The sequence below is a fragment of the Phocoena phocoena genome, chromosome X (assembly GCF_963924675.1).
Source record: "Phocoena phocoena chromosome X, mPhoPho1.1, whole genome shotgun sequence".
NCBI lineage: Eukaryota > Metazoa > Chordata > Mammalia > Artiodactyla > Phocoenidae > Phocoena > Phocoena phocoena.
The window spans coordinates 33,914,693-33,924,228 of record NC_089240.1 but is presented as its reverse complement, the minus strand read 5'-3'; the positions used below and the strand labels follow the sequence as shown (position 1 = coordinate 33,924,228).

General features: G+C 44.5%; 1 pseudogene; it reads left to right on the top strand.

Annotated features, from left to right (window-relative positions):
• Positions 1-8,347: 8,347 nt before the first annotated feature.
• LOC136142076 (ferritin light chain pseudogene) lies at positions 8,348-8,917 on the top strand (annotated as a pseudogene).
• Positions 8,918-9,536: the final 619 nt, after the last annotated feature.

Below are 9,536 nucleotides of genomic sequence, written 5' to 3'. Positions count from 1 at the left end.
TAAGCACTGACAATAGGGATAAGGGACTGGGATCAGCCGACGTTTGAGTTTTCATCACCCTTGAGAATCTGTGACTCTTTGTGTCAATCACAGTGCCAAGCCCAGCAGGGAATAAGGAAGAAGTATAAGGCAGCACCCCTGCCCTACAAGTCACCTCAGTCCCAGGAGGGATTCCCCTTTCTTCCCAGTCCCCAGACTGAGCCTCAGGTTATTGGTGGCTAGTGGGGGTAAAAGGACTGCCAGTGAAGTCCCAAGGGAGTAGGAGAGGGGGCATGGAGAGAGACCTCCTTCTTTATCCTGAGCTTAGTTTCTCAAATGCAAGGTACCTCAGTACCCACAAGGCTGGAGGAAGCCAGCTCAGGCTTCAGGAGACAAATACTGAGCCCTGTTCATTGCTTTGTGGACCAGGATCACATGACCCACTTGAAAGAGGAGGAGCAAGTTTTCCCTGTTTCTCTGAAAATAGAAACAGGCCTTTCTTTCCTGAGTTTTCGCAAGTAATTTTGTTTACTTTTTAATTTTTTTAATTTTTAAAAATTTTATTGAAGTATGGTTGATTTACAATGTTGTATTAATTTTTTCTGTACAGCCAAGTGACTCAGTTATGCGTATATATACATTCTTTTTCATATTCTTTTCCATTATGGTTTATCACAGGATATTGAATATAGTTCCCTGTACTATACAGTAGGACCTTGTTGTTTATCCATCCTGTATATAATAGTTTGCATCTGCTAATTCCAAACTCCTAATCCTTCCCTTCCCTACGCCCCCTCCCCCTTGGCAACCACAAGTCTGTTCTCTATATCTGTGAGTCTGTTTTTGTTTCATAGATATGTTGATTTGTATTTTAGATTCCATGTATAAGTGATATCACATGGTATTTGTCTTTCTTTTTCTGACTTACTTCACTTAGTATGATAATCTCTAGGTCCATCCATGTTGCTGCAAATGGCATTATTTCATTCTTTTTTATGGCTGAGTAATATTCCAGTGTGCGTGGCGTGTGTGTGTGTGTGTGTGTGTGTGTGTGTGTGTGTACACCACATCTTCTTTATCCATTCGTCTCTTGATGGACTTTTAGGTCTTTTCCATGTCTTGGCTATTGTAAATAGTGCTGCTATGAACATAGGGGTGCATGTATCTTTTCGAATTATAGTTTTGTCTGGTTATATGCCCAGGAGTGGGATTGCAGGATCATATGGCAACTCTATTTTTAGTTTTTTGAGGAACCTCCATACTGTTTTCCATAGTCGCTGCACCAATTTTACATTCCCACCAACAGTGTAGGAAGGTTCCCTTTTCTCCACACCCTCTCCAGCATTTGTGATTTGTAGACTTTTAAATGATGGCCATTCTGACTTGTGTGAGGTGATACCTCATTGTAGTTTTGATTTGCATTTCTCTAATAATTAGTGATGTTGAGCATCTTTTCATGTCGGCAGCAATTTTAAATACATGCCCATTGCCAAAATAATTCAGATAATATAGAAAAGTGGAAAGTAACAAGTTGGTCACAGACAGACACAGAACCACTGTTAACATTTTGGGATATGCCTTTATGTCTTCACACACACACACACACACACACACACACACACACACAAATGGGATCATGTTATAGATAATGAAAAGCACAGTCTCTTGCTGGGTGATTCTCTTCTCCAGCCAGATGTCAGCATGACCAGAAGGAACATTCAGGGACATCAAGCAGGGAAAGGGAGAGTGGCATTGCAAAAGTTGCCACTTCAGATTTCAAGGCTGGATGTTCCTTCCAGCTCAAGCTGTGTCTGTCCAACCCACCTCTTGGCAACCACCGAGGGCTGACTTGCCAGCCCTTCTGAAATGTGAGGCCACCTCTATTCAGAACGTGAATCTTGTTTCTTTCTAAGAAGCATCACATTTTTTCCCTTTAAAAAGTAACAGAAAGCACTTTTCATCATGGAGGGCTAAGGGGCAAGTGCAGGTCGGAAGAAACCAGTTTGCAAGAGTTAAAATGGAGCATGGTAAGGAAAGAAAAATTCATTTTGTGCCTTACTTTCCTGACTGCACAGATTTTTTTCTTTATGTTAAAAGAGAACAGTATTCCATACAGAGCCCATTTTGATCTACATGCATCAAAATTAAAAGGATGTAATCTCCAACTGTATTTTGTCCCAGGTAAGGATGTGGTTGAAGCTGTCTCCGTGGGGGAACTCGACTCCCTTCTGGAGAGTGACTAGAGAATAGAGGCCCACAGAGCCAGGCCTGTGGGAGAGGAGTGGTGAAGGAAGCCAGCCAGGCCTGTTTTGGTGGAGAAGGGAAGTCTTAGATCCATGGGAAGGTGGGCTGCACTTATTTTATATTCTTCTGTAAGTTGGAATCAGAATGGGAGGACCAAACTTATTGTGAGGCAGGGAGCTGACACACGAGATTTGAGAGGATGGAAAAGAAAAAGGAGTGAAGGCAGTTGATATTAATTTAGCACCTACTATCTGTCAGAAGTTGTGGTGAATTCCTTGTATTAGCTTATTTAATCTTCACAGTAATCTTAAGAGGTAGATAATACTACTACTGGTATTTTATAGCTAAAGAGAGTAAGACTCAGAAAGGTTAAGATATTTGCCTAAAGTTGCACAGTGAGTCAGGTTCAAACTCATATCTGCTTGGCTCCAAGATGTGGGCTCTATTTTCCCACATCACACTCTCTGAAAGTGGAATGGGTATCCCTCATGAGCTAATGTGTTCCTGGTAACCTGGGTGGATTTAAGCAAAAACTAGATGATCATTTGTCAGAGACATTCTTAAGAAGCGATTCATGCATTGGTACAGACCTGGAGCACGTGGTTTCTAAGAATCTTTCCAGGTGCGTGTTCCAACAAGGTCTCTCGAACTAAAACGTGTCACTGTTGCTTGTCTTCTAGGACATCTACTATGGTCATGATTAGAATTACTTTTTGTGGCTAAGGTATCATCCTCAGAGAAAGTACCTGAAGATATAGTCCCACGAATGTCTGCTTGGAGGACCAACTCCAGCACACATGATTGGTACCCTACCCATTTCTGCTCAGCACTCACCATTTCCATGCATACCCATGCAACAAGCACCCAAAACTCTCTACCTGAGGGGGCTTTCTTTTGGTTCTTTAAGGGTAGGCCAGAAGTGCCAGAAAGTTAACATCTTTGGGAGTAGTCTTCAGCTAATAACAGAGAAATATTCTGGTTTCCTTGTCCTTGTCTGAGCTAACTCCAAGGTATGCCTCATAGAGTCTCCCAGAGTTCCCCAGTAGGATTGAGTCCTAGTTGCCCATAGGAGTGACGTGCTCTTTAACACACTCTTTTTTTCTTTTTGCGGTACGCGGGCCTCTCACTGCTGTGGCCTCTCCCGTTGCGGAGCAACAGGCTCCGGACGCGCAGGCTCAGCAGCCATCTTGATTGATTTGCTTCCCCTTCTTGTCTCATTTACCCTCTCGCTTACTGGTGCTTTCGGGAATCGTCTCAAATGAACTAGTTGTACTCAAATCCTTATCTCAGGGTCTGCTTTTGAGGGAACCCAAACGAAGATACCAATGTTATTTTACCCATTAGCACGGGGTTTCTCAACCTCAGCACTGTTGACATTTTGGGCTAGAAAATTCTTTGTTGCGGGGAAGAGCGGCACTTCCTGAGCACTGTGGCATGTTCAGCGGCATCCTTGGCCATCACCCACTAAATGCCGGTAGTGTCCTCCCCCAGCTATGACAACCAAAAATGTCACCAGACATTGCCAAATGTCATCTGGGGGACCAACTCAGGTCCAGTTGGGAACCGCTGCTTGTCTGAGGTGCCCACAGGAAGCACAAGGAGGGGAGGCTATGCAAGGCAGAGCTGTTGGGCTGCGCTGTTGGACAGGCTTCTTGGTGAGCCCTGGAGCTTAGTGGACAGTACAGGTGGGATGAAGAGGATGTGTGTGTGTGTGTGCGCGTGCGTGCGTGCATTGTGTGTGTGTGTGTGTTTTGGAAGAGGAAAATGATGAACTAAATCTTTCTGTTTCATAACTGTGCCTGGTGCTAGGTGTCCCTTGTCCAAAGTAGATGAACAGCTCAGAACTAAGTTGTAACCCTTCACAGTTCCTTTTAGAAAAATGACAAGCACACGGAGACAATTTCGCTGTTTGTGTACCGTCAGTTTTCAGGTGAGTTCAGTTTGGATGACAGGTCCTTAAGCAGCCTTTTCACAGCCTGGCAGTGTCTGGGTTGCTAGGAATGTTTTGACTTTTAAGTACTTTTATGCAGCTATTAAAAAAAGCAATGTGCGGTTCCAACATGGAGAATGATGTCAGTGAGAGTAGAGGGTTCGATAAAGATGCAAATGCTGGGGCTTCCCTGCTGGCGCAGTGGTTAAGAATCCGCCTGCCAATGCAGGGGACACGGGTTCAAGCCCTGGTCCAGGAAGATCCCACATGCCACAGAGCACCTAAGCTCGTGCGCCACAACTACTGAGCCTGTGCTCTAGAGCCCACGAGCCACAACTACCGAAGCCCATGTGCCTAGAGCCTGTGCTCCACAACAAGGGAAGCCGCCGCAATGAGAAGCCCGTGCACTGCAATGAAGAGTAGCCCCCACTCCCTGCAACGAGAGAAAGCCTTTACACAGCAATGAAGACCCAATGCAGCCAAAAATAAATAAAAGAAAAAACAAAAAAGAAAAGAAAAAGATGCAAATGCTTTCATAGTTGGAGCTTTGGGTCTGATTTGGCCTGGTATATGTGCAAATGAGACCCCTGAAGTGAGTTACAGATTTTCAGATCTGGTTGCAGATATAGGTTCCAAAACCCCTGTATTCCCTGTAAACAGAAGTAGCAAAGAGGTATAAATATAGGTTAAAAACTATGATAAAGTCTTCATTTTATCCACTGGATTCCTGGTTAAAGGTACTAATTGGGGTTTCTCATTTCCACTGTACTCCAGTACCTTCCAAGGTCAAGTAGGGAAGCAAGCTGATGGTGGAGACTGTATGTGCCCTGCCCAAATCCTATCGGATGTGCTCTGCACCAAGCTTTAGCGTGCTTTTCTCTTAATGACCAGCATATGTGACCTTTTTCAGCTTTCCTTTGGGCTACTCGAATTGCCTAACCTGTACATAGACCCTGGGAATCTATATCCACCCAGAGCTGCCCATAGCTAATGGACAGGAATATAGAAGTCCAGTTCCCTTGCCTCGTGTTGAAGTAAACTTTAGGTGTAATTTACACTCCAAAGCTACACCCTGGGATGATTATGAAGCTGAGACTTCCTAAAATTGCAACCTTGCTTCTTGACTTCCTTTCTTTCTCTGTCCTGCTTTCACCACTCTCTTTTGGTCTCTCTGGGAGCACTTTCCCAAAAAATCACTTGCATAGGAATCCTCATCTCAAGGTCTGCTTCTGGGGAATCTGACCCAAGACAGAAGCATTCCAAAGTCTACATTTGAGTGGGAGAGGAGGTGCATTCTACCATTCACATGAGACATTCTGTAATCTTATCCTCTCCTATAAGGTAGGCGTTCATTAGATGTTTCTTGCTGTAGTGATGATCTCAAGCTGGAGAACTGAGAAAAGAAACAGACCTCTGCCACCTACGCACTGCTCCCCTCCCTCCACAGCTGACAGGGCCACAGAGGACCTTAGGAGGTGTTGATGAATCTCACTTAGCCAAGGGAAGTAAGAGAAGCTGGCTTTGCTCATGCTTTAAATGAATTAGATCTTGGACACCCAAAGCTGTATCTGGGTGCTTTCATACTTGAAAGGACATTGCCACAGAAGATAGTGGTTCAGCAAAACAGGTCTGCAGTGAGGAAACGTGGATCAAAAATATATTGGGGTATGCTTCTGATACTTACTAGGGTTTGACAGTGTCTCTACAATTTTATTGCAAAACTGATTGATGATACAGCACTATTTTTTTTTTTTTTTTTTTTTTTTTTTTTTGCGGTACGCGGGCCTCTCACTGCTGTGGCCTCTCCCGTGGCGGAGGACAGGCTCCGGACGCGCAGGCTCAGCAGCCATGGCTCAGGGGCCCAGCCCCTCCGCGGCATGTGGGATCCTCCCGAACCGGGGCACAAACCCGTGTCCCCTGCATTGGCAGGCGGACTCTCAACCACTGCACCACCAGGGAAGCCCCAGCACTATTTTTTTGAGTGCTTTCTACTTGTTTGGCAGTGTTTTCTCATGTATTATATATCATTGAATCCTTGTGGTCTGCTTGTGAGATACTAACATTGCCATTTTACAGGCAAGAAAGCTGAGGCTCAGAGAGGTTATGCTCCTTGCCTAAGGGTTACACTTGTAACAAGTGGCAAAGCTGGGATTTGAGCCCACGTTATTCTGATTCTGACAACTATGTGCTTAACCACCCACCAGAGTACAGGTCCCACACTGGCTCTCTTCTCTCTAAAGTGATCATGGAAAGATTTATCAACATTTGCACAAGGCAGAAAACTATCTCATCTGAGAAAGTTTATATAGACAGTTTTCTTTTCCAAGAATAAGTAAACGCATAGGAAATTGAAATATATTAAATGAGCCTGACATGCTGCAATACAGAGAGTATGTTATATGGTGAGGTTTTCTCTAAGCTTTGCATTTTCTTGTTACAAGGTCAATATGATGATTAATGGTGTATGCACAAGGTAGAAAATTATTATTTTCTTTGCAGTTATTTGGAGGGTATTGCATCTGGTATAATTTCTCTCCTATTTGGGGGAATACTAGGATTGTCCTTGGATTTGAACTTTTGTTTTTCCCCCTCCTCTCCACTCCCAGACTCTTTTTGGCTCTAGCACCAAGGCCAGAAAGGCTGCAGAACTACTCCTGTTTTACCCAGTTAATTCCCTCCAGGACTGAAAAAGGTGCTATTCCTGAATACTAACAGTTTTTGCAAACCTCAAATGCAATATGAGAACACTTTGGGACAACAGCCTTTAATGAAAAAAAAAAAAACAAAACGAACAATATATCCTGTATTTAGATACAGGATATGTGTTCATATTTTAGCTTAAGCAGTGAAGGGAGACTGCAGCTCTTCTTGAAATTTTAAGGTGTCATTTTTCAACAACACAGAAAGTAAAATTTGAAAGTGGTTGCAAAACAGTGGGTCTTTATCTTTCTTTAGAACTAGATCCAAAGTTTAGAGCAAAATTCTCTTCTCTGGGGTTCAAATATTGTTTACCCTGAATAGAATATGCCTTCCTGTTTGATAGAAAACACATGAAAGCATTCTAATTGTGAAACAGCCCCAGGCAAGTGGTATTTAGGAAAATAAAATGCTAAGCATGGAATCACGAAGCTGGAAAAACCCCTATGAGAACATCTAGTTCTGCCCTCATCTTCTAACTGAGAATGACTAACTCATCCTGTATGGGTTTTTTCTATTTTGGTAGGATTTATAAATGTACATTGTCATCTTTAGTGCCCATTCACATGACGTGTTTCAGTTAATGGTGGAATATCTGGGTAATCACGGGAAGCCACCAGTACCTAAGAAAACACCTGGCACATAAACAGTATTTAGGAGAACTTTTAGTAGAAGGAATAGATGCATCAACAAATGAAAAAATGAAGGCTGAATAGTAGAAAATTTATGATGGGACTCTTACTGGTCTGATTAATTAATAAAATAGAAAGGAATTAGCCCAAGTTCAATGTCTTGCAAACTCTATCATTTCACATTACATAGTGTGGATTTTATCCTTCTCAATCAGTAAGGTGACTATGTAATGTATATTCCAAACAAGGACCCTTTTGGGTGTGAAAGGGGGTGTTATTTTTTAAATTAATTAATTTAGGGGACACTATTAATAATTGCACCAGGACAAGGCTGCTCTGGGCAAAGTGGAACCAATACTCACCCTCTCCATAAAGGATCAGGGGCAGAGGAAAACTCTATTCATACAGGCTCTAAAATAAGAAACAACGGGGTGTTAAGTCACAATTGAAGATTGGAGGACGTTCACTATCAATACTTCTGGCTTTCTTACCTTGGACATTCTTATCTCATCTTGGAATTATGGTAAGAAATAGGGCAAAACGATAAAGACTCCCTTCCAATAATTAGGAAAGAAAGAATTAAACTCTTACCAAAAGCTAGACTGAGAGACAGTGTGCCCAGCAGCCCCCCCAGCTCTCTCTCTTGCTTCACCAGCCTTTGGATGGAACAAACGGGGTGCTCCCACCCCGGCCTTGCCTCCCCCTCCCCCTCCGGCCTTGCCTCCCCCTCCCCCTCCCCCTCCCCACCCTCTAGCGCCGCCACTTTAGTCGCAACTTCCGGCAGAATCCTCGAGGCTTATCCTCCACTTCCGGGACCAGCCTAACGTACACTTTCTGGAGAAGTCCTCCTCACTGCTGACTAGCCATGAGCGCCCAGAGCAAGCAGAGTTCCTCCGCCGAGGCAGAGGCTGCCGTCAGCCGCCTGATCAACCTAAACTTGCAGGCCTCGTCCGCCTACCTCTCCCTGAGCTATTACTTCGAAGGCGACAAGGTGGCTCTGGAGGGCGTGGGCAGCTTCTTCCGGGAGCTGGCTGAGGAGAAGCACGAGGGCTCCCAGCTCCTCTTGAAGATGCAGCAGCAGTGGGGCAGCCGCGCCCCGGTCCAGGACGGGCAGAAGCTGTCACCGGACGAGTGGAGCACCATAGTGGAAGCCGTGGAGGCTGCCATGGCCCTGGAGAAGAGCCTGCACCAGGCCTTCTTGGATCTGCATGCCCTGGGTTCTGCAAGCGCGGACGCCCAGCTCTGCAAGTTCCTGGAGAGCCACTTCCTGGAGGTGGAGATGAAGATCCTCAAGAAGATGGGCGACCACCTGACCAACCTGCGCAAGCTGGCCGGGCCCCAGGCCGGGCCCCTGGCTGAGCAGGGCATCTCTTCGAAAGGCTCTCCGCCCCAGCCTCCTCTTCCACCAGGAGGCAACGCTTTAACCACCCTGTAACCTTCACCCGAGCCGAGGCACCAGATAGAAATAAAAAAGACTCTCTTTGCAGAGGGGGAAAAAAAAAGCTATGTTGTGAGAAAAATAAAAGTATCTTAATAGCATGACAGATTTGTAGTCTGTTTACTTCTCTAGATTGTTTATAAAGAAATGGTTCCTAACTTTTGCGTATCACCTGGGTACATTGAGTATCTGGTAAACTATGTTTTCTCTGTCAAGAAAAAGAAACACACCTGTTCAGAAAATGTTGCATAGAATTTTAGGGGTTTCATGACTTCTCTGGAGTCATTCTGGGTACTGGATTCAACTCTGTTGTTCTAAAATGTATCTTTGGTTTCTCCGAGCAGAGCAGAGAGCTGAGTATCTTGACCGTATCACATTGTGTCCCCCCCTCAACCCTCCAAACTCGTGATAAACTTGCTTTTCCTGATTTTCACATTGGCGTGATGCCATCTGCCTGTATTGAAGAGAGAGCCCAGTGAAATTCATCTTTGTGTCTCCCGTTAGGTTGCTACTGAGAACACTTTATTAACATCACACACTGACCTCTTTATGAAGCCTCTCAAAAGCAATTTCTTTCTGGTCTTAATATTAGGAATAACGGTGCTTCGCTTAGGGC